The sequence below is a fragment of the Macaca nemestrina genome, chromosome 10 (assembly GCF_043159975.1).
Source record: "Macaca nemestrina isolate mMacNem1 chromosome 10, mMacNem.hap1, whole genome shotgun sequence".
NCBI classification, from domain to species: Eukaryota; Metazoa; Chordata; class Mammalia; order Primates; family Cercopithecidae; genus Macaca; species Macaca nemestrina.
This window is the reverse complement of record NC_092134.1, coordinates 9,030,642-9,058,507: the sequence shown is the minus strand read 5'-3', so window position 1 is coordinate 9,058,507 and position 27,866 is coordinate 9,030,642. Positions and strand designations below refer to the sequence as shown.

Genomic DNA, 27,866 nt, shown 5'->3' with positions numbered 1-27,866 from the left:
TCAATTGGCCTCATTACCGTCTTGCTGCACTTCAATCCTTGTGTATTGGGCACTCGTGTTCACAGGTAACTCTGCTCTGCTGCTTAGCCACAGACTGGAGTCCCAACCTCATTGACCCACTTAATACATGTATTAGATTGACACTCAGTAGCCGAATCTTTGTTATAATAGATAAATTATTATTCCCATTTTTGATAAAACCATCATTCTCAAGATTGGTTTCATACAAACAGGGCACATGTTTTTCTTCTTCAAACACAAAGCTCCAATTCCCCTAAGCTTTTCAGCTTGCTGTAATTCTACTTCTTGGCTTTGTTTTACCTTCAGCTGCCAGCATATTTTAAAAACCATGCAGACATACTGAAAAAACATCCAATGCAACTTAATGTAGGTGGATATGACTGGACTTTTTGCTGTGAAACTTGAGTCATGTTTGAGTAATGAAATAAACAAACTAAAATGTGGAGCAAGCACAAGAATCATCTCTTATTCAGTCTTTTTCTTCTTCTTCTTCTTCTTTTTTTCTTTTTTGAGACGGAGTCTTGCTCTGTCGCCAGGCTGGAGTGCAGTGGCATGACCTCAGCTTACTGCAACCTCCGCCTCCTGGGTTCAAGCGATTCTCCTGCCTCAGCCTCCCGAGTAGCTGGGAATACTGCGCCACCATGACCAGCTAATTTTTGTATTTTTAGTAGAGATGGGGTTTCACCATGTTGGTCAGGATGGTCTCGATCGAGACCTCGTGATCTGCCCGCCTCGCCCTAGCAAAGTGCCAGGATTACAGGAGTGAGCCACTGCACCCAGCCTTATTCAGTACCTTTAAAAAAATGTTTTCAGCCAAGTAAAAGAACGATTCACCTTCACAACTTGCTGGCTCTCCAAAGAATGACTGGCACCATCCTATTTTTTAAAAAGAGCTTTAAAAAAAGACTTTTGTGCTTGCCTTCCTAGAAAAGAGTAATTTTCCTCTTGATTCAATGTTTATTGTAGAAAATAAAAGTCAAAGAAACAAATACAAATCATGTATAATTAAAAAGAGTCTTTTAAAACACACTGAATTTGAGAGTGCTTTATTCCTGTAATGTGCCATACAAACGCAAAGCAGGACTAAGAATCATCTTTGATAGCAGGTGGGTCTTTAATCTACTAAAAATCTTCCCAGGGTTTGTGTAGGTGTTTGGGGATGTTGCTATGTCCACAACTGTAGAAGCCAGCCTAAGAAAACAAAAAACAAAAGCCACAGTGCTAAAAGTGAAGTACGGAAGTCCTCGAATATAGTTGCCATCGGAATACCTAGGAGTCCGTCTCAGAAAGACCGCCCTATACCTGTGATACCTCCTAACAGACATTCAGGCCAAGTGGGGAACCAGCTGATCCCAAAAGCCCCTAGGGAAGGAGCGGCCCCTTCTTTCCACTGCTAGTTCTCACCATAAACAACTTTTGCCTTTACGTGAAAGTGAAATCTGTTTTTCTGTACTAATTACTCAAAATAAAAGAAATCCCTTGCCGCATGACAGACCTCCACATATCTGAAGACAATTAGGACACAGCCACTTCCCTGCCCAAATCCTTCTGCAGGTTGAAACATCAGAGCTGAAGATGTGGAAACCGGTGTCATTAGGTTAGCACCTACCTAGCCGGGATGAAACTTCAATCTGACTCAAACGTTTACTGCAACATTGGTGTGTGAAGACACAAAGTCACCTAGTCACTGCCCTTGAAGGATATGGAATTCAGTAAATTCAGTAGATATAATTAATCTTAGTTACCAAATGTGTGCCCACTATGTATTAGAAACTATTTATGGCTGATCTGGTTCCAGATAGAAGGAAAAAAGTTCCACGACTTTTCTTGCTAGATATACGAGAAAATGCTTTTTCAACATAAGTATTTTTTAAAAGCATCAACACTTTATTAACGTTAGTGTCACTGCAAAGGCATCCTACCAATGAGGTAATTATATTGAGCTCAATTTATCCAAAGATAATTGGGTAAGTTGAGATCAATTTATCCAATTTGGCAATTTATGCAACATGGCAGATGAAAGAGTTATATACCCAAGATGAATGATTCTTTTTTTAAAGAGTTAATAAAAATTTCTAATTTCCAAAAAAACCTATTTGTTAGACTGATGTATTTAAAATGTGTTAGAGTAAAAATCTCACACAAATAATTGTCCTGTACCTTAGATCTTAAATGTGCCTAAACTAAATTCACTGCGTAATTATAATATGCAGAGGAGTAACAAAACTATTTCAAGATTTTTCAGTGATAAGTATAGGTACGCATACCCGTAAATATAATCACTAGTTTTAAAGCCTTCTTCCAAGCATATTTCACGTAAGATGAACAGTTAGCCAAAAGAATTACATACATTTCAAAACATCTTTGGAGGTAAAAGTCACTTCAAACGTTAGCATCTTTTTCCTTACAATGCAACGGCGAGAAAATGCATGGAAATTCTTAATGTGAAAAAAAAAATCATTTTATCAATACCAATGCTCTTTAATTTCAAATGTAAAAGTTTTAAAATGGCAATCCTAGTTTTAATACTCTTACAGGTTTCTGGAAATGCGTAATATGTTAAAGTATTACAGCCTGGTAGCTTGTATTTTGTTACAAAACCAACTACTGCAACCTAAACTACAGAGTACGGTTATATTTTCTCTCTGGCCGCCTAATTTTCATTAGTGGACTAGATCGTACTGCTAAATATCAAAGCTTGAAATGAAACAATACAGGCCAGCATGAAAACCTAAGTTAGAGAAACTCACTCGCGGTAGCAGACGGCAGCCCAGGAGCCAAACCCGGAGCTCTGCTGCGTTTGTGCCTTCTGCTCCGTTTCACGAATCACAAACAAATCGTCAGAGTAAACTAAAGCGCATCAAAGCTTCAGGAAGGGGCTGGCAGGTAGCGTACTTACGGAAAGGCTACCAGGACAGGAGGCGATACAACTTGTCAGGGAGGGTCTCTAAGGTCCCCTGGGTGGTAACATGCATTTAAAAAGGAGATGTGGATTCAAGCCGCCTCCTCCCCACAGCATCCCAGACAAAGCCGGGCTAGGCCCCGGGGCGCTCCTGGTGCACCTGCAATGCGGATCCCTCGCCCTGCGATCCCACCCCGGGGCTGGCAGGAGCGCCCCGGGACCGGCCTCTCCTCCCCCTAGCCACTGGCGTGGGCGCGCGCCGCGGCCGGTCCGCACCCTGGACTAGAGCCCGGGCCGGGGCGCCCCCTCCCCAAAAAGGGCCGGCGGACCCTGCGGGGGCGGGCGCGGCCCGCGCCTCAGGGACCCTCTTCCCCCGATTCCGCCGTCCCCCGAGTTGCCTTCGTCCGGGGCCACCCCTGCCCCTCGCGGAGCTAGCGCGGCTCCCAAGCCCCGGGGATGGGGCGGGAGGACCCCGTCCCCCATCTCCCCGCGGGGAGGGTTTTTAAAGTCTTCGCCACGAACTCCCGTCCCTGCCCGGTCCCTCCGCCCCCGCCGGCGCTGCCAGGTGAGCGGGGCCGGACTCGGCACACCCCGGGCCCCGCCTCACCTGCGGGCGCCGCCGTCGCGTTCCTTCAGGCGGCTGCCCTCTTAGGCTCGGTCCTCCCGACGGGCGACGGCGGGGGCTCGCGGCCCATGGGCTGGGCGGGGCGCGGCGGGCGGGGCTGCCTGGCCTCGGGCGCTGCCCGGAGCCGGGCCGCCGAGGGAGGTCAGTGGGCGCCGCCCGCCCGGCACATCTCGCCCGCTCCCACCCGAGCGCTCGCCGCGGTGCACCCTGGGAGTGGGGCCGGCGGCGAGGCCTGGCCGCGCTGACCCGACGGGCGAGGCGCCGACGCGGCGGCGGGTCTGTGTCTGCCGGGCTGGGCGGGGGCGGCGGGCAGATATTCACTTGGCGAGGCGGGGCGACGCCCCCTTCCGCCCGGCTGTGGCCGGGCAGGGGCGAGGGCCGAGGGGAAGGGAGGGTCGGGCCCGCGGGACGCAGGCGCACAGCTCAGGTGCGGCCGCACTGCGGTTGCCCTGGGTAACGCGGCCTGGGCGGGGGCGCGGGGAGGAGCGAGGGAAGCGAGCGGGAGCGCGCGCGCCGCGCGCGGGGATTGGGGATGGCCGGGCCCGGCAGTGCCGGGGCTGGGGGGCGGGGGCGGAGGCGGGCAGTGGGGGCGCGGGCCGGGCGGCCGCGCATGCGTGCGGTCCCCGCTCCCCCGGGGCTCCCCGGCCTCGTGCGTGCGCACGCGCGCTGTCCCCCGGAGGCGTCTGGGTGTGCGGAGCGCGCGCGCGCGCGGCTCGGAGGCGCACCTGTGAGGTGTCCCTGAGGAGAGGGAGGTGGGTGCGCGGCGCCCGCGGCCTGGGGCGCTGACTCCCCTCACTTGGAGTGAGTTCTCGGCGGCCGGGCTGCAGTCTTTCTTTCTTTCCCGGAGGGGGCTAGGGGCCAGGGGCCGGGGAGCGGGCTGGGGGTGGGAAGGAGGTGGAGTGGATTAAAGAAAAGAAAAACAACCCATCCCGGAGGATGGGCCTCGGGCCGGCCCGGCCCTTGGGGATGGCTGGGAAGGTCAGAGCGGCTCCGCGCAGCCGGGCGGGCCCCGGGCTGAGAAGCCGCCCCTCGGGCCTCGGGCGGTCGGCCGCGGGCCCGCAGTGCTGGGGAGCGGGGCCGGGGGGCGCAGATGGCGGCCGGCGCGAGCGAGGGCTGGGCAGCGGGCAGGGCGAGGCCGGGCGAGGCCCCGCGGGAGCCGGACTCCCGAGCCAGGCTCCATTGTTGTTGGAGCCGAGAAGGGGGAGCGCGGCCGCCCTCGTCGCCCGTGGAGCCGCGCCTTGGAGCCCTTCCAGGCGGATCCCCGGAGAGGCGGTCATGGCCGCGCCAGGGGACCGGGGAGCCGGGCGGCTGCGGAGGAGCCAGCTGCATGGGGTGCTGTGTGTTTTTCAGGGCGCCCTGCGTCCGGCAGAGGAGGCGAGCATCCCGCTCAGGTGATGAGGAACCCCTCGCGCACCCAGCGCAGAAGGCTGCTGCGGCCGGACGCCTCCATTGTTTGACCGCAACAAGGGCCGGATTCTCACCCAGGTAAACTGGCTGCCGGCGCTGTCCGCTTCCCTCTCGACTCCCGCCTCCGCAGGCGTTCTCACCCCTTCCAGGACTCGACTGCAGTTTTCTCACTGTCCCCGGCTTCTCATGGACTCCGTATACCCCCCTCCCAGACATTTTCCCATCCAGATCCATCTCTCCGCCACATCACCTCTTATTTCCCCCGGAACTCGGCTCCTTTGTGAAACCTTTCTTGCCGAACTCTAACAACTAAATCTCCCCGGGAGCCTGCTCCGAACTGTTCTGGTCGCTAGATTGCTTACGGGCTGTCTCACTGCAACAAAGGAGACCAGATACTGAAAAAAGATTTCCGAGCTATTGCCTTCTTCAAGGAACGTTTTCTGATATTTACAGTTTATTGTTTTCTCAAGATGGAACTGTTTTGAGGCATTTTGTCTTCTTAGGGCCCCTATTTCCTTTATAGATGCATAGTTTTTTAAAGCAGGAAATTGACCTTGTTCAACCCACAGGTTAATTTAAAATTTAAAAATTAATTTTAAATTAGAGTAGTACATTTTCTTTCTAAAAACAGCGTATCGCAGAGATGGCATTTTGTCTTTTGACTATCAACCACTGTCTCTAGGGATGCCGACTATTACGTGTGAGGTGTGTATCCTTCTAGATCTTTTGGGATACTTTTACGTGTGTGCGTCTAACATCGTTTTTGACTGCTTTAACAAGGACTGTTGCACCCTTTCAATTTTAGCATATAATGCTTCAAGTTATTTTTTTTAACAACTGCTGCATCATGTTCCGTAGTTTCAGTATACCGTGGTTTAGCCGTTTCCCAAATTGATAGTTAAAGTTTTAACTTTAAAACAGCTTTTTCGCCGGTCGTGGTTCTCTGGTGAGATGACATTTCGGTGATAGTACAGATACACGCTAATACCGAGATTCGGCATTTATGATGAAGTTCTCTTTTGGTTAAGAAATTTACATGTGGGAGCAGCCATCCCTCCCGTATAGTAGTTGTGACTGTACCTCTTAGAAGTCGTGTGACCTTGGGGAGGACATTGAATGACACCAAACCTCAGTTTTCTTTTCTGTAAATGGCCTGCTCTATCTACTCCATAGAGTTCAGTGATACAGTGCATATGGTTTGTAGAATGTAAAGTAGTATATAAATATTGGTTTTATTAGCCTTTGTGATACAAAAATTATTTGTAATATCATTTATATTTTTTGACGAGATGTGTGTGTATCATATCACAGAGCACTAGAGATAGTCAACTTTGAATGCTTTTTAATTTGTGATTTTTTAAGTTAATTTTTATCAAGTACTGACAATACGTTAGGCTTCGTAAAGAATATTTTGCAAAGCATTTTTTCCTAGAGCTTTCTTTTCTTCCTCTTCTTCTTTAAAAAAAAAAAAGAGAGGGAGCGAGAGAGCGAGATAGGGTCTCTTTCTGTTGCCCAGGCTGGACTGTAGTGGCATGATTCTAGCCTCCCCAGTAGTTAGGAATGACTACAACCATGTGCTACCACACCTGGCTGATTTATTTTACTTTATTTTTGTAAAGACAGGGTCTTACTATCTTGCCCCAACTGGTCTCAAACCCTGGCCTCAAGCAGTCCTCCCAAAGTGTTGGGATTCCAAGTGTGAGCCACTGTGCCCAGCCCCTAGTGCTTTCACACCTTAAAAAATAAGGCATATAAATTAAATGTTGACTGTGAATAAACATATTAGCAAACTGAACACCAGACAATACTCTCACTATAATATTTAATCTTATTTCCTTAAAGTTGTAAGTTGTACATGTATTTTTCTGTGGCAGTAGCAGATTCAGATTAGTTTTTATGTCCTTCAAGGAAAAGGGATTTTTACTAAATTGGCAGGCTGTATCAGAGTTTTAATATTGAGATTTAATATTTTAATCATTTAAATAATGATTGAATGATGTGATGGGTAACATTTTAAGATGTACGAGATACGATTAGGGGCTTTGTATGTATTTTTCTTTCTTTCAGATGTATATGAGTGCCTGCAGTGTGGCCAACAAAATCAACTTGTTCTTTTTCTCTTGAAGCTTATGATCTGTGAGGGGGAGGGGATCGGAATTTAAACACAATCACAACTACACATATGATCACAAACTGTGGTATCTGCTGTGGAAGTTAAGCAGCACCTGCTATGAGGAAGTATAAAAAAGGGGAGACCAAATTTTAGAGTGGAGAAAAGGGGCCTAGGAAAGGCTTTTCTGTATAAATAAGATTTAAGCTGAGATTTGAAGAGTGCGTAGGTGTTAGTGTGGAGGGAAGTGGGGGATAATTTTCCAGACAGAGGAACAGCATTGTGGGAAGGCCTCAAAGCAGGGAAAAAGCTTTGCCCATTCCAGGAATTGAAAGAATGAATGTGGATAGACTATGGAGGTGAAGGGGAAGAGTGGCAGGCCAGGGGCCAGATCAAGTAGGGTCTTATAGGGCAGGTTAAAGTGGTTGTATTTTATCCCGAGTGAAGTGGGAAACCATGATACGGGTTGGGTTTTACAAAGAGGAGTGACATAATCAGATTTGTATCTTTAAACAGCCACTCTAGTCGCTGCATGCAAGATGTGGGGGTGTGTTGGGGCTGGAGAGTAGAAGTGGGGAGACCAAGTAGGCCATCTCAGAGGGCTGTCTGGAAGAGATGTGAGCTTTCCCTTGGAATTCACATTGACTTCACGTTACCAGCTACACGAAGGTCAAGTCAGTGTTTGATTAAAAAAAAAAAAAAAAAAAATCCTGGCCAGGCATGGTGGCTCACGCCTGTAATCCAGCACTTTGGGAGGCCAAGGCAAGTGGATCACGAGGTCAGGAGATCGAGACCATCCTGGCTAACACGGTGAAACACCATCTCTACTAAAAATACAAAAAATTAGCCAGGCATGGTGGCAGGTGCCTGTAGTCCCAGCTACTTGGGAGGCTGAGGCAGGAGAATGGCTGAACCCAGGAGGCGGAGCTTGCAATGAGCAGAGATTGGGCCTCTGCACTCCAGCCTGGATGACAGAGCGAGATTCCGTCTTAAAAAAAAAAAAAAAATCCTTGTTTCTAATTTTTTAAAAGTGAGCATTAATAAAAGTAGCAATAAAAAGGTACTTTGTATGCAAAAAGTACACAAAAATGTTAAACTAGTTGTCTACACTAAAAAGTATCGGCAGGTCTATCAAGTGAACCGTCGATTCGCATCCTGTAACAACTTGTGTGTTGATCTTCATTATTTTCTTCATCAATTTGTATGAGTTCTTTACATATTGAAAATACTAACTTAGCTTATTATTTGCCACAAATATTTTCCACTTTATGGTGTTATGAGAGTAAGAGATAAAGAGCCAGGCGCCTACACAGCACTCAAATCTTGGAAGTAGCTGCTGCTATTAGAAACAATAGAGAAAATAATAATTAAAAACTAGTGTACTAGACTACATAAAATTTAATTACTCTTTAGGGCACAGTTTGCAGAATGGTTATGATACATCCCCTGTATCATATATTTAGTGGCAAATAACACTGCCATTAAAAATGTTTATGAAGAAAATATATTAAAATGCTTATGATAGTGTTAAGTGGAAGGAAATCAGGATACACAGTTGTATACATGATATAATTAAAACTCCCCAAAAAAGTCCCAGGAGCCTTCCAGTACAACTTACGAATGGCAAAAATATGTAGAAGAGATCAGGTGGAAATCTGAAGAATTGTGGACTAAATATATGATACGGGGGTGTATCATAACCACTCTGCAAACTGTGAGTGTAAATGTAATTCTACAATATACATATTTTGTGCAGAAAGCTTTTCTCTATTTAAAAATATTCTTTTGATGGTTCCTAGACCATCAAGAAATGTAAATAATTTAAAGACTCTTGATACATATGGCCAATGTAACATAAGAGTGTGTCATTTTTACCACATCCTTTTAGGTACTAGATAGTATATATTTTTGTCTAAATTTAGACCTTTAGTGAAATTTGTGAGAAACTGTAACATCTTCATTACAAAAGTAAATGCCCATTGTAAAAAAAAAACTGAAGCAATGCAAACACATGTGATATGAAAAACCAGTCTCCCCTAGGCTTTTCCCAAGAAATAATCAGAATTAAATGCTTTCCATGCCAAGATTACATGTACTTGTATTACATGTATGTTGGAACATTTGATTTAACGAAGTGTATTATATGTGGGACATGATAACTACATGGCAAATAGACATGAGCACTGTTTTTTTGGTTAAAGCCGTATGAATAAATTTGGAAATTACACTGAAAATGATTGGGACCCATTGAAAACTTGTGAGTAGGGTAAGAACAATCCATTTTGCATTTAAAAAAATTTATATTAGAGTAGATAATGGATTAGAGAGAAGCAAGACTGGAGGCTTTTGTAGAATTCCAGGGAAGATGACGGTGGCCTGAGTTAAGTTGAGACAATGCAGGTAGACAGTGGAAAGTTTCCAGAGGTATTTGGAGGAGAGTGGCTAGACCTTTGTGATGGCGGGGAGTCAATGATATCCAGGTTTCCGACTTGGGCAATTGAGGGGAGAGTGGACTCATTTACTGTAGTTGGGAATTGGCTATGGTTTGAATATTTGTCCCCTCCAAAACTCATGTTGAAACTTAATCCTCAATGTGACAGTGTTGAGAGGTGGGGTCTTTCAGCGGTTTGGCTCATAAGGGCAGAGCCATTCATAGATTAATGAGTTGTCATGGGAGGGTACCTAGAGGCTTTATAAAAAGAAGAGAGACCTGAGACAACATGTTAACATGCTCAGCCCCTTCTCATCGTGTGATGCCCTGTGCTGGCTCAGGGCTCTTTGGAGAGTCCCCACCAGCAGGAGGGCTGTCACCAGATGTGGCCCCTTGACCTGGGCTTTCTCAGCCTCCATAACTGTAAGAGATAAATTTCTTTATAAATTATCCATTTTCATGTATTCTCTTGAAAGCAGTAGAAAACAGATTAAGACAGGAATGTAGTAGGCTTTGGTGAGGAAGTGACTGATTCAGTTTTGGATGTGCTTGAGTTTGAAGGTCTTACAGGACACGTAGGTTCTTCATGAAGAGAATTTACAAAGAATAATTTTACAGTACACATACATGTTTTGCTGTAAGAATGACCAGATACTATACATAGCTATGGTATTAAAATCAATATTTCTACATGGGAAATTTTTCTTGCAATATAGTTGTACGTCTGTAAATTGGGGCATATCTGTCTAGATAGACTGGACAGTTGATATTTTTCACATAGAATTATTTGAGACTGCATGACCCTGACTTCAGGTAATACCATGTTTGTCTTTGGGGTTCATTGGGTAGACTCTGCCTCTCTGAGTGGGTGTTGGAGATTCCTCTGGGCATTAGTGGTCCTTTTGTCAGTCATCCCATTGTCAGAGTACACCTGACTTCTTGGAGTGATTTCTCTTCATCTTGGTAAACTGGTCCCTTCCACATAGGGGCAGGCCAGGAAATAGGCAGAGTGGTACCCTTTCATCCATGTGTGAGTGCCCACCTGACTGTTAGTAGTATGGCTGGAGCATGGGTACCTTGAAGGACAAGTGGGGAAAAGGTAGTGGAGAAAGTGCCTGCCAAGGTAACAGAAGACATTAGAGAGGAAGCGGGATGTCTTCATCAGAGGTTGGGGCCCAGTCGCTGGGAAGTTGGCGGCAGTCAGTGTGGCTGTGCTCTTTGCCTTCATCTCCCCAGCTGCTCTTGCTCACTGTGTGTCTGCCCTGTGCTTTGTGTGCCTGCTCTCCCTCTTGTCTCTTCTCTCTCTCGGCTGTAAGTAACACATGTGACCCCAGGTGCTCACTCTGGAAGACCATCCTGAAACTATAACTTCTGCCAGCTCACATCACAGGCCCAGTCTTTCTACTTCCCACTTCCCAGTCCAAATTTTCCAGAAAGACAATCTGATTGGCTTAGCTTGGATTCCACGCTCACTGTATTGGTTTTACTGTTGCGGAGCTTACAGGAGCAGATTCACTTAGTGTGAGCCTGGTGGACTGGCTAGAAGGGAGTGCAGATGAGGACACTCAGGAGAGACGTCCTGGAAGTTAGAAAGTTTCAAGAATGGACAGGAGCAGTAGTTTCAAATGGCCTAGAGATGTAATAAAGGGATCGGGAGTGAATCTTAGATTTAGCAAATTGAAGTCTTTCAGTTCAGGTTGAAAGTTGTGTCTGCTGGGCATGGTGGCACACGCCTGTAATCCCAGCACTTTGAGAGGCCAAGGCGGGCGGATGGCTTGAGGCCGGGAGTTTGAGACCAGCCTGGGCAACATGGCAAAACCTCATCTCTACCAAAAGTACGAAAATTAGCCAGGCATGGTGGCACACACCTGTGGTTCCAGCTACTTAAGAGGCTGAGGTGGGAGCATCACTGGAAGGCAGGGCTGTAGTGAGTCATGATCACGCCACTATACTCAAGCCTGGGTGACAGAGCGAGACCCTGTCTCAAAAGAGTAAAAAAAGTAAGTTGTGCTACAGCTAATCCATGTGGGAGAGTCACAAGGTGGAACCAATGGCTATGGTTACTCATTTGTAAAGACAGTGGAAGAAGAGAATTTTTTTAATGCAATTTAATTTTGAAGATGTAGCAGAAGCATTCAAAATGTAATTTAAAGAATATAATTCGTATTGCTTTTTAACACTAAAACATTTCTACACTTTTATTCTAACTCTGGAATACACAGAGTCTCTTGTGTCACCTGATACATTATAAGAAATTCAGTAAAGCTATTCTAGAACTCATTTATTTTTCATACCCCTGAAAGTTCATAAAATAATCATAGCTTATTTCCAGATCTTATTTTGCAGTGCGTTCTATGATATTGTGACAGAGCTTGTGAGGAAGTCTTTGTAGCCAGAGCGGACCCCTGTCCCAAAGATGATGAACTCTGCCACTTAGGTTAACAGCACAGCAGTTCATAGAAATAATTGGAACCATTTTTCTTCTGCAGAGTAAATTTCGTATGTCCCTCTGGCTTTCAAAATCACTTTTGGATGTGTAGTTGAAATATGTTTAGGATTGAGTGTGATGGGAGTTTAAGAACATTTCATTGATTCAAAGTACTCGGCGTTGGCTAAAAAACAGGTCAAATTTCTCAGTTAACCGATATTCAATAAATTACTTTTAATACTATAACTTTACATTGTGATAGAACTAGGACCTTGTGGTAAGCCTCCAGACTCACAGAATCAGAGAACCTGCACGAAGCATGCATTTTCATGATGCTTGGCAACCAGAGGTAGTAACCCATTGTGACATTGATTTCAAGTTGTAAGACCTTAGTGTGAAGAGCCAAGAAGGTTTCTGAGCAGGTGTTGGAGTGCCCTCTGGAGGCCTTGTGAACAGTTGAAACGTGGACTCCTAGCAAGAGCTTTCTTTCACAGCCAGAGTTGAGAACCAGTGGGCGAGATGGTTGAAACTGGTGTGGATGTTAGGGGCAGAGGAGAGGGGAGATGGAACCCACAGGAATGTACTAGTGTTTACAGGAGCTTGCCCCGCCAACTGAAAATACCGGGTTTATGCAGTGAGTGTAGAACATAGAGGCTGTAGGGTCACAGAAGGAGCCAAGGGAGTGTGGCCAGTAATGTCCAGATAAAGAATAAAAAGTGCCCTTCGATTGGCCAAGAGAAGAGCAACAGTGAGAGGAACCTCGGTGGTGTGGTATTGGATTGAGACATGAATGGGAAGTGAAGCAATAGAAATCCGGAAAAATCAGTCTTTAAGAGGTCTGGATGGGGAAATGGAGGGTGGGGCCAGGGAGACAGGGCAGCTAGAGAAGGCCTAGGATTAAATGCTGTTTTTCCTTAAGGTCGGGGGAGACTTCTGCATTGTGTTTAAATGCTGAAGGGAAGAAACAAACACAGAAAGAAAACAGTTGAAAGGGGTGTGGGGGCCAGGGAGGAGGAGAGTTGGTTTCAAAGTTCTTTGCCCAGGAGATTTGTTGAGGGAAGAAGTTGCCTTTTATAGGGACTTTGAGTTTGGCAAAGTAGTGATTTTCAGTTTATCATGGGATGATGGGAAAATAATTGTAGTAGGCAGTTGGAGATACAGGTAAGAAGAAAAGACTGTGACAAAAAACTGTGGTATCATCATCATGGAAATGGTCATCACTCTAGTCAAGCAGGTAGTTGAGCTAAAAAATGGGGACAGGACATACTGTATGGAGGACTCCTATATTTAGGCATAGGCATCAGAGATGGCAGACACACTCAGCAAAGCCAGAGGAAAAGTGAGAATGTGCAGGGAACTGGGAGCCGAGGAGACGGTAGACTAGGAGTCAGGGTGAGGCAGGAGGAACGGCCCGAGATTTGACTTTGAGAGCAGTTTGTAGTGGGGGTTGGGGTGCAGAATGGTGTGTAGGAGGCGTACACAGAAGATATTGTAGATGCTGTGGAGGAGCTCAGCGGAGAAAGTGAGAAGAGTGAATTGGTCTTAGTCGGGGGATGGCTCCAGAGAACACATGTCGCTTATCTGTGCATATGAAATTAAAGCTGTAATCAACAATGACTCTAGAAAGGATTATATTTGCTTTTTTGCTTTTAACACCGTCGTCTCAGAATGTAAGATCTAAGTTTTGTGTAACTTTTGTGCCACTTCCTGCTCTTCTCAGATTGAAAATCTGACCAAAAGGAAGAAAATGTCTAAGTCTCTTCATGACATTTAAGGGAGTTCTTGTGGGAGAGAGTAAATGTGACTGATTTTTGATTTACTGTTATGACACATGTCAAATGTTAAATCCTTTAAATCTGTGAGACCATTTGTTCTCATAAATGACATGTAAAAATACTTGATAAAACTAGTAGTATGGCTAATAGAAATTATTTGGCTTCACTTATTTAAAATATTTCATTAAGAAAAGATAAAAGATTTCTAATATCAGAAGTGGTCAAATAACTGTGTTGAAATCTGGGAGGTGGGATTTGACCTCTCACTGTAGACTGAGTGCCCAGTTTGAGTGGCCGGGGATACTGTTTAAGCATACACTTATCCAAGGGGTTGGAATGGTAGGTTCCAGGTTAGGCCCATACACGTCCACTGCTGTGGGACTGGTGTGAAGACCTGTGAAGGCCTTAAACCATTTTAACCTTTGGTGGCCTTTACTATGTCATATCAAACATTAAATCACCCATATCCCACATAAAATTAGCTTGTACAAAACCATGTGAGTTAAGCTTTGATTGGCTGTAGACATTTAACATCTATTAACTTTAATTTTGCAATTTTCTTTGCATGTTTTGCATCCAGTAATTTTTTTTTTCAGATCTCAAACATTTACATAGGTCCTCGAGATGTTCATGAGCCTTAGGGACTGTGCCTATATGCCTAGAGATAAGACATCCCTGTTCTGGGGTCTAGGCACGTCTGGCGGGGGCACGGGAGGGGGTGGACTTGCCCGGAATCTGTTTGTTTGTGGCACTGAGGCACCTCCTGGGAAAACTTCATCTTAAGGAGGAGTTGAAGGAAGTGTTTTAGTTAGGGATTTTTTGTTGCAAAGAACAGAGGTTCATTCAGACCACTTTCTGTACAAGGGGCTGTATTGGAGGATGCATGTGGATCAGACCCATGAGGAACTCAGGCTGTCCAGAGATAAGCCACAGTCTTCCCATGGACAGTGGGGTCTCTCACAGCATTGCTCATTTCTTTGTGTCTTTCTCCTCTTGCTGCCATCTGGCTTGTTTTTCCCTCCCCTATATGTCTTTTCTAACCTTTTAACTCCTCCTTGCTTATAGATTATACTTCCTCATGACTTTGGTTTGCTGTAATCTCATGACCTCTGCGGTCATTTTGCGGATCATAACCTCTCAGCTTCATCTCTCACAGCTGATAACCTCATTCTCTCAGTATTGCTTAGATTCCTGAGAGAGGGGGAATCTGATTTTGTTTTGCTTTTATTGTTGTTCCAAGCCACATCATATGTCAGAGTTAAGCTCTTGGGTCGGATATCTGCACTTGGTCTCAGAAGTGGTCATGTGGCCCATGGCTGCCTGGGCTTACCCTTAAAGCTGAAGCAGTTCCCATTAGTAGGATTTGTAGGCTAGCAGGCACCATGATTGGCATGTATAGTTCAGTAACGGAGAAAAAAACCTGGCCCGATATCAAGACCATTTGAAATTCCTCCAAATGTATTCCTGCCCTTTAAAATATTATCCTGCTAACAGCTTTCATTCTAAGTTGAACCTTTATTCCCACAGAGAAACTAAAATAGCTAAATGTGTTTAAAGCATTTTCACTTTTCCATTTTATTCCTGTTTTATTCAGTCTCTGACAGTGCAGAGCCACTCAGCGTAGTCTACAGGACTCTATTTCTAATGTTAGCGATTTCTGCTGAAAATGATATAGCAACTTCGGATAGTTATTAGCAAGTTGGGTCATTCTAACCACATGCCTTTCATGTAATCCTTTCCCCTAAAGCTCTGGGGAGCCGTAGAGGAATACTGTAATTCAGCACTGTCCCTAGATTGACAACAGCTAGAAAAACATGTAAATGTCCCATCCACATGTAGATACGGCAGCAGTGTGAACCTAAGTTCCTTAATATATCATAACTCCCAAGGGAAAGTGAAGTTCCCCAAACTTAAAGCTAGATCTTGAGATCTATACCCAAACTTCTCTGAACAATTGTAGAATACGGAAGGGGGGAGGTAGTAGATGGAATAAATAAAATAATGATAATGATAGCTTTGTTGAGCCCTTAAAATTTGCCAGGCAGTGTTTTAAGTAATTCTCATGGATTAATTGATTTAATCCTTAAATTACCTTATAAGATCGGGGCCTTTATTATCTCCATTAACTCATTCTTAACCTCTTAGGTGAAGCTTCTATAGCAGGTATGCAGTAGGACCAGGACAAGAACTCGCCCAGTCTGACTCCAGTTTGTGCTTCTTCAGCACCCTGAGAGACTGGAAAATCCGTGAAGAAACACTATTGATTGTTTACTCCCTGGCATTTTAGCGAGTCTGAGTCAGTTATCTTATACCTATGAACCTTAAACTCATTTTGGATCAGGTTCCCATCACGAGGCTAGTTGTGATACTGGGATACCTATATCTTGGAGGGAAGTTGTGCAGAGTGCCTGGATTTTCCTTTCTGTGGTTTCTCAGATTTGCTCATCCCTTCTTTGGGCCTCCATGCCTTGAATCCCATATATTTCTATAAATCCCAGATGTAAATGGGTCTGTCCTGTCTTCTGAGCTGGTACCCCACATTTATAATAGCTAGTTTATGAAAACATTTTGTGATCCTAAATTCTCTATAAATAAACCCATTTTTCTCTCTGCATTTCTCCCATCCAGCAGGATCCTAAGGCCTTTGTAGCCCTTCAGCCACTGTGGGCCCTGCCTCTGCCTGTTCTTCTGGAATGTCTTGGGGGTTTTGATCCTGTCATTGTGGTAAGTTTTCCCCTTGTTTCACCATTTGTCCTGGATGGAGAATCCCCCTTGAGTATTTTAAGCCAAAGCTGTCTCTAGAATTTTTTCTGAGCATGTGCCCTTTGGGGCTTAATAAGGAAGCAGCTCTCCATGTCTCACGCTCTTCCTGACCTCGCCTTTATCTGGCATTGAATTCCCCAGATCTTGGACCACCTTCCTTACTCTAAAGATGTCAGAAACATTTTTGTCCATCTCCTCAGGATCTTCATTTTCTTCTTTCCATGCGAACTATTGGTTATTAAAACTTTGTTTCACTTGTTCTATTTTCTTCTGCCATCTTGGAGGCCTTACATGGATTCTAGATCTCATGCCACTCTTTGTCTTCTTCTTCTGTTGTTCCTATCCTCACCGAGCTATCAAAACTTTTTAAAAGCTTGTTTGCTCTATACATTTCTGGTGTTTTTTCCTCCAACGCCTGAAGAGTAGCTTTTTCCTTAAATATAAGTTCCTGAAAATCTTCTTACTTGAGGATTATGGTTTCACATCAATCTGTGCAGACTTGATTCTGAGTGTCATTGTGTTCCCAACACAACTATTTTTTTTCTTTGTTTTCTCTTTGGATTCGTTCTTTTTTAAAGATTTTTTTTTCCTCCTCCTTTACTTAGCTCAAGAAGACAAGATATATAGGACAGGTATTTGTTTATCTTTATTTGGTCATTGCTGAAATCCAGAATACTCCAGTCGAACATACAGTCTAGATCTCTGATTCACAGACATCATAAAATTGTATGTTATTTCCATGCATAGCTGGGCAGCAATAGAAAGGAAAGCCTTTGTCTTCATAGCTGCTGGCTTCTGGGGGAATGAGCTTCTTGTCATTTCTCCTGCTGCCAGAGGCTGGTTGCTCAGGCCCTGGGATTCTGTCTTCCCAGACTTCACTTTCCCATGCAACAAAGAGGATTGGCTGTGGGAAGTAAAGAACATTTTGTTGGCCTCTGTCCTAGTGGGTCTAGTGACTGTGTGTCGTTAGAAGGCTAAGCCTACGTGGATGTGTGATATCTTTTCTTGGCTGTCTGTGGCTAGAGTGGAAAGGCTGGGGCTGCCCCTCAACAGAAAGGTCCTGACTACCTCTCTTCCTTTTCTCTCTTTTCCCATGTACTGGATTGGTTTCCAGGTGACTGACATATTTAGAAGTGGGGGCAAGTGGACCCTGGCATTTTGGCAAATGTTCTCTCTTCTCTGTCTTTCTGGCTGCATTCTCTCTTGTGCTGAGTTGGGTAACCTCGGCCAGTCTTTAATATGTGTGGTAAGACCAAAGAGTTATGTCTAATATTATATGAATTCCTTTTCATACCCGTGTGTGCTTTGGTGTCAGTTTAAGATTGCCACTAATGTAGGGAAAAGGAGTTCTCTATGTGATCCAACCTACGTTATGGAATGCTGCATTGGGAATTGGATTCACAGGCCCAGCTAATAATAAAGTGTTGTGTATTTTCAGTTCAGTCCTGTGTACGTTTCCATCTAGGGTACCTAGAAGTTAGGGGTGTTTGCTGAGCCCACTGGCCAGATTTGGTATTAGCCATTAATAAGCTACATTTTCAGAGTGGCACTGGATCAGCCTCCAGTGCCAGTCCTACAAGATCAAAAGCCTGAAGGCCAGAGTTCTGCATAATTTGTTGTGGCCATTCCCTGGCCCTCTCTGAGAGTGAAGTGGCAATAAATTTCTATCCATCCATGCAGATACTGAATTCTAATGACCAAATCCTATCTATTCTTAGGATTCTCATCATCTCTGTTGATTTTTGGCTATAAGAGGTCACCTGCTCTTGCACTTTGTGCTTCCTGAGTGAGCCTACTCCAAAATCTCTCTCCCCTGCTTGCTTTGGTTTGCCAGACCATACATGTTATGAATTGTGACCCAGGTATAAAAATAGCCAGACTCTTGAGGTACTTGAGAATAGTCACATTCATGGAGTCAAGAAAGTAGAATGGTGGTTACTGGGGCTGGGGGAGAGAGAAAAGTGGAGTTGTTGTTGAATGGGGACAGAGTTTGTGTTGCAAGTTGAAAAAGCTCTGGAGATCTGTTTCACAACAGTGTGTATATATGTAATACTACTGAACTGTGCACTTAAAATAGTTAAGATGGTAGATTTTATGTTATGTGTTTTTTACCACAGTTTTTAAAAATGTATACAAATATAGTCAGAATTACAAATCCCTAACTTTTGATCCCCTGACTACTGTGGCAACTGGCACTGCCAGCATCATTGAGGGCAGTCTTGCTAATTACCCACTTTTCATTTTGCCTGTTCTTCAGGGCCCAACCTGTCTTCCTTCTTCTTTTAGTTGGCTAGACTGGGACTCCTGTGACCTTCAGGTGTTCCTTACGCCTCTTCTTGAGGGTGGCTTGGGCTTTCCAGTCTGTTCTTCTTTTCTTCTGGGCCTGAGCATGAATTTTGTCTCTTTAGGTCTTACTACCACAGTGGAAAGAGGAAGCAAGTTTAGTAAACGAGCATTAGAGCTAATCTGAACTAAGCCTCTGTACTTCCTTTTGTGTTCCCTCCCTTCAACTAGTTCCTGCCTGACCTCAGAGCAGAAAGAATCCCCTGGCCAATTGTGAAAGGCTGGTCCCTTGAGGAAGACAAATCCAGTAGTCAGCCAAAGGGAAGGTTAAGGAAAAGGCAGAGTATGCAGGAAAGTGGGTTTTCTCATGTTCTGTTGTTCTTTCTGTGCATTGACTCTCTAGGTATCCTAATTGTGTCCTGAGGAAATTGTATTTTTTTCTGTTACTTCATCAGTGTTCCTTGTTCCTGAGGAGGCATGAGTGGAGGGTGAGAGTGAGCATCTCCATGACTCACAGTGGGACTTCTCTCTGTTTCATAGCTGAGTAAACTGAGGCTGGTGAGAATCAGTGACTTCAGACAGCTATTTAGTATTAGGTGAAGATTTTGACCTTAGGCCTTTTGAGCTGCAAGTCCAGTTTTCTACCCACCAAATTATTATGGTTCTTAGTGCATGTGTATGTTACATGTTTACTAGATAGATAAGATAAACTTAGGCCTTGTATGTGGGGTTCATTTGGGGCTATCACTGAAGCTAATCATTGTGTCCCATTACTCAGGCGTTTCTGTATATGGGATTGAAGAGCAGAAAACAAAGTAGTGGAGTGCAAACCATGGGGAAATCTCACTAAAGTAATATTTTTAAAAAGCAATCCTGTCACTAGAGGGTCAAGAAGGGAAAAGTTACAGGTAGGAACAGGGAGCAGCAGACACATAGGAATAAAGGCAGGGTTTCACCTTGAATGGAGGAAGAACCCTAATTACAGGGAGATTAGATCATCAGGTGTTTGGAAGCCTCTGCCTGTGAAATGACATTCTTGGCAAAGAATGAATGTGTTATGTGCTAATTAAAATAAAGGAAATAAGGAAACTAACATTCATTTAGCCTCAGCTATGCTGTGAGCACTCTTGATAGGTACTTTCATATTTATTATCTTCTTTAATTACCCCAGCAAAGTGTTGTAGACATTATTATCCATACGTTTGCAGCTTGGTCAGATCAGCCACAGTCACATAGCAGGTGGCAGAGCAGAGGCGTACACCCAGTGATGTCATTCCAGAGGTCATTTTGTGAGAGGACTTGGCTGAAGGAAAGCTACAGAATGGATGCCTGTGTCATCCTTGATCACCCTGATAATACATGCACTTAGCCTTCTCAGATTTTCTTCTCAGACTCAGGAGAAAACTTGGCATCATTCCCTCAATAACTTTTGTTGCCCTTCTCTGGACCTAATTTCATAGTCTGTGGTAATTTCTTGTTAAAGAAAAATCAGACACAGCTTCTTTTGTCTTTTATCTTTTCTCCATTAGGAGTTATTAGGCTAAGTCATGCAAAGACGAATTTCCGCAGGACAAGATGAAGCATATCTTCCCTATAGCTCTTTAAAACCCAGAGCCCAAATTATTAGCCATTGAACTTGTCTCTTGAGAGAGAAATCAGGGAACCTAGAACTTTGGTGTGTAGGGTATAAGGAAGTGTGGGGGGCAGTAAGGAAAGAGGAGAAGGAGGCGAGGGGCCCAGACGCCTGGGGACCAAGTAGGAAAATGGTCTAAGGGTGGAGACAAGGTACTGGGAGTGTCTGGAAAGACTGTTGTCGGTTTCTCTACTAGTGCTCAGGAGTCAAGCTGAATCACAGGCTTTTCTAGCCAGCTGGTGGCAGGGCTGTGCACAGGAAGGCATCAGAAGGGATGTAAAATCCTCTCTTTTCAATCTGGAGCAGATTTTAAAGTTCGCCCTCATTCTAGAAAGGAGAGGAGTATACCCTGGCTGATATCCTAAATTTAGTTGGAGAATCCTGCTCAGAGTTAAAACTTCTTTAGACAGAACTCAAAAGTTGACTTCAGAACCCTTGGGGAAGTTGTTCGTATTATCACAGAGGCTGTGGTTATTAACAGCATGTTCAGGAAATGCTGGCTGCTACTTGAGCCACAGGTAAGGGCACATTTGAATTCCTGTCAGGGCGTGTTTCCAAGATGCTGCATGAATGACAGCCAATAGGCAGAGACTGATGTTCTTTTGAGGAGTCCACTTTTAGAGGTCATTCCACTTTTCAGAAGTGCGTGTACTCCAGTGACTACAGCAGAATACATTGGTGCCTGAACTGACAGGCCTTTGAGTCAACAGAACCTGGAATATCTTCTGAGGCTGGGCTTTATGTTGTGGAGGATTTGACCACAGAGATTTAGACCCGGGAATTATGGGTGTGCTTGGGTTACTCTGAGTGAAACTCTTCTCCTCTCAGTTTTGACCACCTCCAGCCTCTAGTAACTGAAGTCGGCCGGGAAAGACAAAGAAACCCAGGTTCACTTCTGTGAGTGATAAGCACACCTGAGAAAAAAGACCTGGCAGTTGGACCTTCCGAGGTGCTGTCGGCCAGAGGAGATGAAGTGTGAGAAGTTGAGTAGCTACAGGCCTTAGTGGCCACTTAAGAGGGTTTGGCGAAGCCCATTGCCAAGGAAAGAGGTCTAGGACCCTACAAGGTGGGGTTTCACTGTGACCTGTTATCATTGAGGTGGCCCAGGGTACATGCAGGCACTGTAATGGGAAAAAGAGCCCTGGCTTCTTCAAGAGTGGGGAATGTGAAGGGCCTCTTTGGGACATGAATCTACCCTGGGCAGCCAGAATCTTCAGTTTCAGAACTATTGATGATGGTGGAAGCAAAATAGAAGAGATCTGACATTCCATAGTCCTAATCAGTGAGTTACCAGTGACTGCCATAATACCTGAGGCTTACGGAGAGTGGTGGCCTTGAACAGAACAAATGCCCTCTTAGCCTGGTTCCTTTGGCGGTATGTATGTCCTGATACCTAAACAGCCTTTCCTTTTATTTATTTTTTGGGTGTGTGCCAAGGCCTGTGGAAAAAGGCTAAGCAGAGGTTCCCTTGGAGTTGTTTTATCTGCTGAGACTTGCCAAATTAGAATTTGATAGCTTTGATTTCTAGGACTTCCCGATCATTTTTGAGGAAGAGTTCCTAACTAAGCTGGAGGGAACATACTTTCTCCTCATAAATGGGGGCATCCATGATGTCAGCGAGAACAGTGTCAGATAGATGCATGGCCCACCAGCCAGATACCAAGGTCTTGTAAGAATACCTTAGTGAATTATACCAGATGGAATACATTCTGAATCCTTCATAAAGCATCTCTTTGGAGAGTTCTTTCTTGTAGTGTTTACCTCTCAGTCCTCTCACGTACAAAACTTGAGGATTATTTTGGAGGACTTTCAGGGAGTGTTTTTCTTATGTCTGGAAGAGGAATGTTTGATGATGAAAATTACTGACTACACATAAGTAGTCATCTTACAGTTTGCATACTTTCAGTCTTCAAAAAAAGTGGGTTTAAGATGGATTCTCAACCCCTTTTTGTGTCTGGCCTTCCTTACACTTTAAAAACCATTTTTAAGGACTCCAGAGAACTTTTAAGTTTATGTGGGTTGCAGGCTTTGATACTTATTGTAATAGAAATGAAGACTAAAATTTTACAAAGATACTTATTTATTTAAAAATGATAAACTCATTACATGCTAACATAAATGACATTTTTATGAAAAATAGCTATTTTCTGAAACAGAAAACATTTAGTAGGAAGAGTGGCAATATTTACATTTTGGCAACTCTTTAAATGTATGGAGTTTAAATAAAAGACATCTGCTTCTATATTCAGTCTCTTGCAATATGTTGTTTTGGTTGAAGTAGATGAAGAAATCCGGCCTTGCATAGATAATATAGTTGGAAAAGGGATTTTAGTAGCCTTTTCAGATAATTGTGGCTTTATCTGTGACATGACACCAAAACTTGACAAGTGGTAGATGCCTACAGGTTAGTTGCAACGTGCAATCTGAAACTATATTCATGAACTTTTCGTACTCTGGTATGTTAAAATCCATTGGTCTCTCTTACACTTTGAATAGAACTTTTACCCGTGATAACCACATGTTGGTCATTTGGAGCCTTCATGGAGCGCCTACCTAGATGAACATTAATCAACAGGAATTGTACTATAAATTGTGAGAACATGTTGAGAAGGAGGATCTAGATCAGTGGGTGCTTAGCTAGTTTATTCAGGAAGAGTTTCAGCTGGAGCATAACCAGGGGGCAAGGAACATCTGTTACAGTAGAGGCAATTGATGAAAATGTAGTATTTGTATACTCTAATCTGAGGAGGTTGGGATGACAAGCCCATTTTACAGACAAGAAGCTGGTGCTCAGATAGTTCAGGGCGTGATCTGAGGGTGGTAGGGAGAGGTGTTGAGCATAGAGCCATGGCCCATTGTGTGTTTCATCATGGTGTTGTGCATCTAAGCCCCATCCTCTGCTGGGGAGAGCTGTGAGTCAAGTAGGCTTAAAAAAAAATAGTTTACAGACAAAGAACATTTTCATATTAAGTGTGAGGCTCATCAGGCACTTGCCAAGAACCACATTTAGCCTCTGAGTCCGTGCTTCACAGACTTGTGTGACCTGGGGATCCTGCTAAAATGCAATGCTGATTTGGTAGGTCTAAGGTGGGGCTGAGGTTTTGGATGTCTGACAAGCTCCCAGGTGAGGCTGATAACGCTGCCTCATAGCTCAGTTTTGGGAATCAAATTTCCAGAGCCAATTTTCTTTCCATTTGTTCCTTAATACATGATGTGAATGTTAATCACAGTCACTCAGGCTTTGGAGAAGGAGAATGGAGGTGGGCGGAGATGGGTAGTAACTATCTAAAATTCTTTATCAGTTAGGGCTTCCTTGGTAATCAGCAGAAATGGACTCTGGCTAATTTAAGGTAAAAGTGAATTGTAGAATGGAAGGGGACATGGAGGAACCCAGTAGCGCTGGAGGGTCATAGTTGTAGGAACTGCTTAAATGTGTGTCCTGGGTGCTGTCACTAGCACATGTGAATGAACTCTAATTTTTAATGTCGTCTTTGACTCTTCACAATTCAGAGTACCTGGAGAGAATGGCTGGCTGAACTGAGGTCTGTTTCTTACCCCCTGACCGGACCAGGCACTGTAGTGAGAGGGAAGATCTGGGGATTTTGGCTTTCACAAGGGAGGATAGAAGAGCACCCTGATTTAGCGGCCCATTATTGCTGCCTAGAGAGGGAGACGTAATCCCTGAACAGAAAGTTAGGGTGCAGTTAGGAAAGGGAAAGGAAAGCTCAGCAGGAAGGCTGACCTGTTGCCAGGCTCCTAAGCCATCCTTCAGTTAACAGTGCGCATTGCCTGTGCTTACCAGGTGGGTACACTGAAGAACGATAGTATGTATTGAGCTTAAGTACTATAATAAGTATGCATTGTCTTATGTAATTTCAAAGCAACCTTAAGAGATACAAGTCTAGGTATTGAGGAAGTGAGTCTTAGGGTTGAACAACTTGCTTGAGGTCACACTGTTAGTAAGTGGGAGAGCTGAAACTTGAATTACAAAGTGTTTCTGCTGCAGTGTAATTTGTTGGCAAAAACTGCTGCTGCTTGGGGTAAAAGGTTGCTTCAAGTGGGCCGAGTGTGAGCATGAGTGGTGGAAATTAGGGAGAATGTGTATGGACACAGGGAGCTGGAGGTGCATAGCGATTCAAGATTTTGGAGATAGAATGCTCTGTAAAACAAGCTCAAATTTAGCTGTGTCTGTTAAGAGCTTCATGGCCTCAAGAAGGGCTTTACATCTCTTAGCTTTGCCTGTGATGGGAAAGGATACTTTCACAGAATGGAAATTTAAGGTGTGAAACCCAAGGAGAGCAGGCAGGAATGGGGAAAAGTGTTCATCTGGAAATTAGACAGAATGGACAGAATGTCATTGGGGGCGGGCTCTATAATTGATGGGTAGCTTTTGCAGCGGCCAATTAGATTGCAGGGCTCTGTCCTCATTGCCTGGCCAGGGAGGGAATGAAGCTCATTCCTGCATTACCAGGACAAAGCCCACTTGTGTGTGATGGACTGAAGTAGGCTGGGTGCCCCATGTTATATGTATTATATACAAAACCCCCATTCACTCTGGCTGGTGTAATTGTGAAGCCACTGCTCACCCCTTCCCCAGGCTGCCAGCCACAGAAGTATGTATGTGTCATTCACTTTTTTGGTGTCAGAGGTGAAGGCTGTAGATACTGTTTGTGATTTTTTTGTTTCCTTAGGAGGCAGAAGCAAAGAATAAAACTATTGGAAAGGAAAAATAAAGATTTTTTCCTATGAAATATCTCTTAATCTCTTAAGTAAAAATAAGTGAAATATGCAACTTCTTTTTTTGGAATTGATTAAAGGTGAAATCACTCCAGGTTTTTAAAGCTAAAAGGGCTTGAGTGAAGTGTGAAATAAACACCATTCCTTCACCATCACGAAAGAATAAACAATGCCCCTTGTGTACATAGAGCCCAGATGGAGGTAAGGACTGTAATGGGAAAATGTCACTGAGAGCATGCCATATCCTTCCTGTAGTTTCCTTGGGCTGCTGTATCAAAGTACCACAAGCTGGGAGGCTTAAAACAATAGAAATGTATTGTCTCACAGTTCTGGAGGCTGGAATTCTGGATTCAGGTGGCAGCAGGGCTGTGCTCCGTCTGAAGGCTTTATGGGAGAATCCTTTGCCTCTTAGTCTTTGGCCTTCCTTGGCTTGTAGACATATCACTTCACTCTCTGCAGCCATCCCCACATGACCTTTTTCCGCGTCTGTGTGTGTGTGTCTGAATCTCCATCGCCTCTGTTTTATAAGGATACCAGGCATTGGATTTAGGGCTCACACTAACATGTTATGATGTCATCTTAATTACATCTACGAAGACCCTGTTTCCAAATAAGGTCACACCCTGAGGTTCTGGGTGGATATGAATTTTGGGGAGACACTATTTAACCCAGTATACTTTTTGCCTTTCTTCCTCAGAGCTCCAGCTAATCCAGACGCAGCATTGATGAATTAGTGCTGGAATGAGTATCAGCACTTGGTACTGCAATTAGAACATGGGGATTTGGCTGTTGATTTATTTTTTTGGCTACTCTGGGAGGGAGGCTCAGAAACAGTGTGGGTGTCTGAAGGAAAAAACACGTGTTAAGTGAAGTGAGGACTTCAAATGAAATCATACAGTTTTGGGAAACTGCATTGGACAGCGAATGCTGGAGCCAAGGAGTGTTCCCTGTTCCAGAATGGGAGGTGACATTTGCAGGAGGGCTCCTGAGGTCAGAAGTTCCTGCTAGAAGTGCAGGGTGTATCAGCCGTCTCAGGAGCTGATTTCCTGTGCAACTTTGTTTTTTAATACCCCACAGAAGCCTTTCTTATACTTTATCCCTTTGTATGTTTATGGATCGGGTCCTTCCCAGTCCTTGGCACCTGTGACACTCTCCACAGGGTTCCAACTTTAAATACCTTCTGTTTTTCTTAAAAGATAGAGTCCTGAGCTTACAGGACTTCATAGGAAGACCTGTAAGTCTCTGTTGGTCTTTATAGGTGGACTACTATCTCCTGGGTGTCTTGTAACTGTAATGCTTATATTTTTTCAAAAATAAATCCTACAGAGTTGCCTTGGTCATTCCGGATAAGAGTTTCTGTGGCTGAAAGACCCCGCTGTATGACTCCTGTTTCTGCCTGCTGGACTCCACTTTCTGGGGCTCGGCATCTGATGACCTCTGTATACATGCTATGCCCTCCTTTTCTTTATGTGGCCACTTCACTTTGTCCTTTGGGTTTCAGCTTAAAAGCAGAGTCAACTAGAAATCTTCATTACCACGCTGAGACTACTTAGGATGCCCCTGGCTCATCAGCTGTAATGCCTCTGTCAAATCTCCGCTCACATGTGCTGGAACCGTCGCCTTCCCCTCCTCAAATGTAAACCACATAAGTGCAGAGGCCATGTCTGTTTTGTTCATCAGATCCTCCGGAGCCTAGCTTATTGCCCAACAGATGCTGGGTGCTAAATAAATGTGGAACATGTGCCTGTGTGCCTGCAGCTCTGACCCTATGCCTCAGAGGTCAGCTTCCAGGACTGTTACCTCAATAACAGCTCTCTTCCAGGTCTGTGTCAGGGTGGGTTGGCTTCTCTGTGTCACTTATCTATGTCAAATAATCAACATGTGTTAGAGGACTAGGGATATAGGGATCTTTCTATAAAACCTTTCCCATTAATTAAGGGGCCAAGAAGTTAATGTGGATCTTTTATATTTTAAGATTACTGGCCTAGTGCATCGTCTCCTGAGCCAGGGCCCTTTGATTATCTTTCTTACAGAATCTTATCCAGCCCCTGTGACACAATTGCCTGCTGTATGCGTGTGGGGAAGATAAATCACATGGTCATCTCAACTCATCGCAGTTGGTGGTGGTTATTTTTGGTAGGGAGTGGAGGCCGACCTGTCATCTTCCCAGTTCTTTTTCGCTTTTATCTTTCCCAGAAAGTGTGCCCTTATGCCTTTGAGTGGCAAAATTATATACCACACATTCTGATAGCTCTGGTTCTGGGTAGGAAATTAATTTGATCTGTTGAAATTGATTTTACTGTCAGAGTCTGCTATTGCAGAGGGGGATTATGTACAGTTAGTGCTTCATAGGAAGACCTGTACTCATAATACTCCAGAAAGGTCTGTGATACTTATAGGTTTCTTAAAATCAGAACAGTTGTCTCAAAAATAAGAAAAGAGGTAATTTTCACTTGACTTTTATGACAAAGTAATTGTATAGTTATTTGAAAATGACTTTAGATTTTTCTGAGCCAGCAGTCCAAATTTTAGATAATGTATTCAAGATAAAAAAAGAAAAGCTCAGTCCAGACATCCAGAGAGGAGTGGTGTTGGGCTGAATCTTAAGTAGGACATGGACACTTCTTCCATTTGTAAAAGGAAGAAAGGGCTAGAGTTGGGCAGCACATGTACAATGATAGTTTGACTGAAATTAGAGGGAGTTCTCTGATGGGTTCTGCCTTCTCTGGGTGGCATTTGGTTTCAAGAGCA

General features: G+C 44.3%; 3 protein-coding genes across 8 annotated transcripts in view; 2 read left to right on the top strand and 1 right to left on the bottom strand.

Annotated features, from left to right (window-relative positions):
* LOC105493833 (coiled-coil domain containing 92) overlaps window positions 1-3,982 on the bottom strand; it is a 35,628-nt gene extending 31,646 nt beyond the window's left edge. The window contains exon 1 of one of the 3 annotated variants that reach the window (XM_011761769.3): window positions 3,531-3,982. The gene's annotated coding sequence lies outside the window, so the exon portion shown is untranslated. Of the gene's footprint in view, window positions 1-2,771; window positions 2,979-3,530 lie in introns of those variants that run through there. The other 2 variants (XM_011761801.3, XM_011761775.3) reach the window with 2 other exon arrangements.
* A 916-nt stretch (window positions 3,983-4,898) lies between these two features.
* The window catches only part of LOC105493811 (refilin A), a 347,171-nt gene continuing 324,203 nt past the window's right edge, over window positions 4,899-27,866 (top strand). Inside the window, exon 1 of one of the 2 annotated variants that reach the window (XM_071070849.1) lies at window positions 4,899-5,033. The gene's annotated coding sequence lies outside the window, so the exon portion shown is untranslated. Of the gene's footprint in view, window positions 5,034-16,351; window positions 16,424-27,866 lie in introns of those variants that run through there. The other variant, XM_024796620.2, reaches the window with a different exon arrangement.
* Window positions 4,899-27,866, top strand: part of LOC105493854 (zinc finger protein 664) — a 38,664-nt gene continuing 15,696 nt past the window's right edge. For 2 of the 3 annotated variants that reach the window (XM_071070847.1, XM_071070846.1), the window contains exon 1: window positions 16,331-16,423. The gene's annotated coding sequence lies outside the window, so the exon portion shown is untranslated. Of the gene's footprint in view, window positions 5,034-16,330; window positions 16,424-27,866 lie in introns of those variants that run through there. The other variant, XM_071070848.1, reaches the window with a different exon arrangement.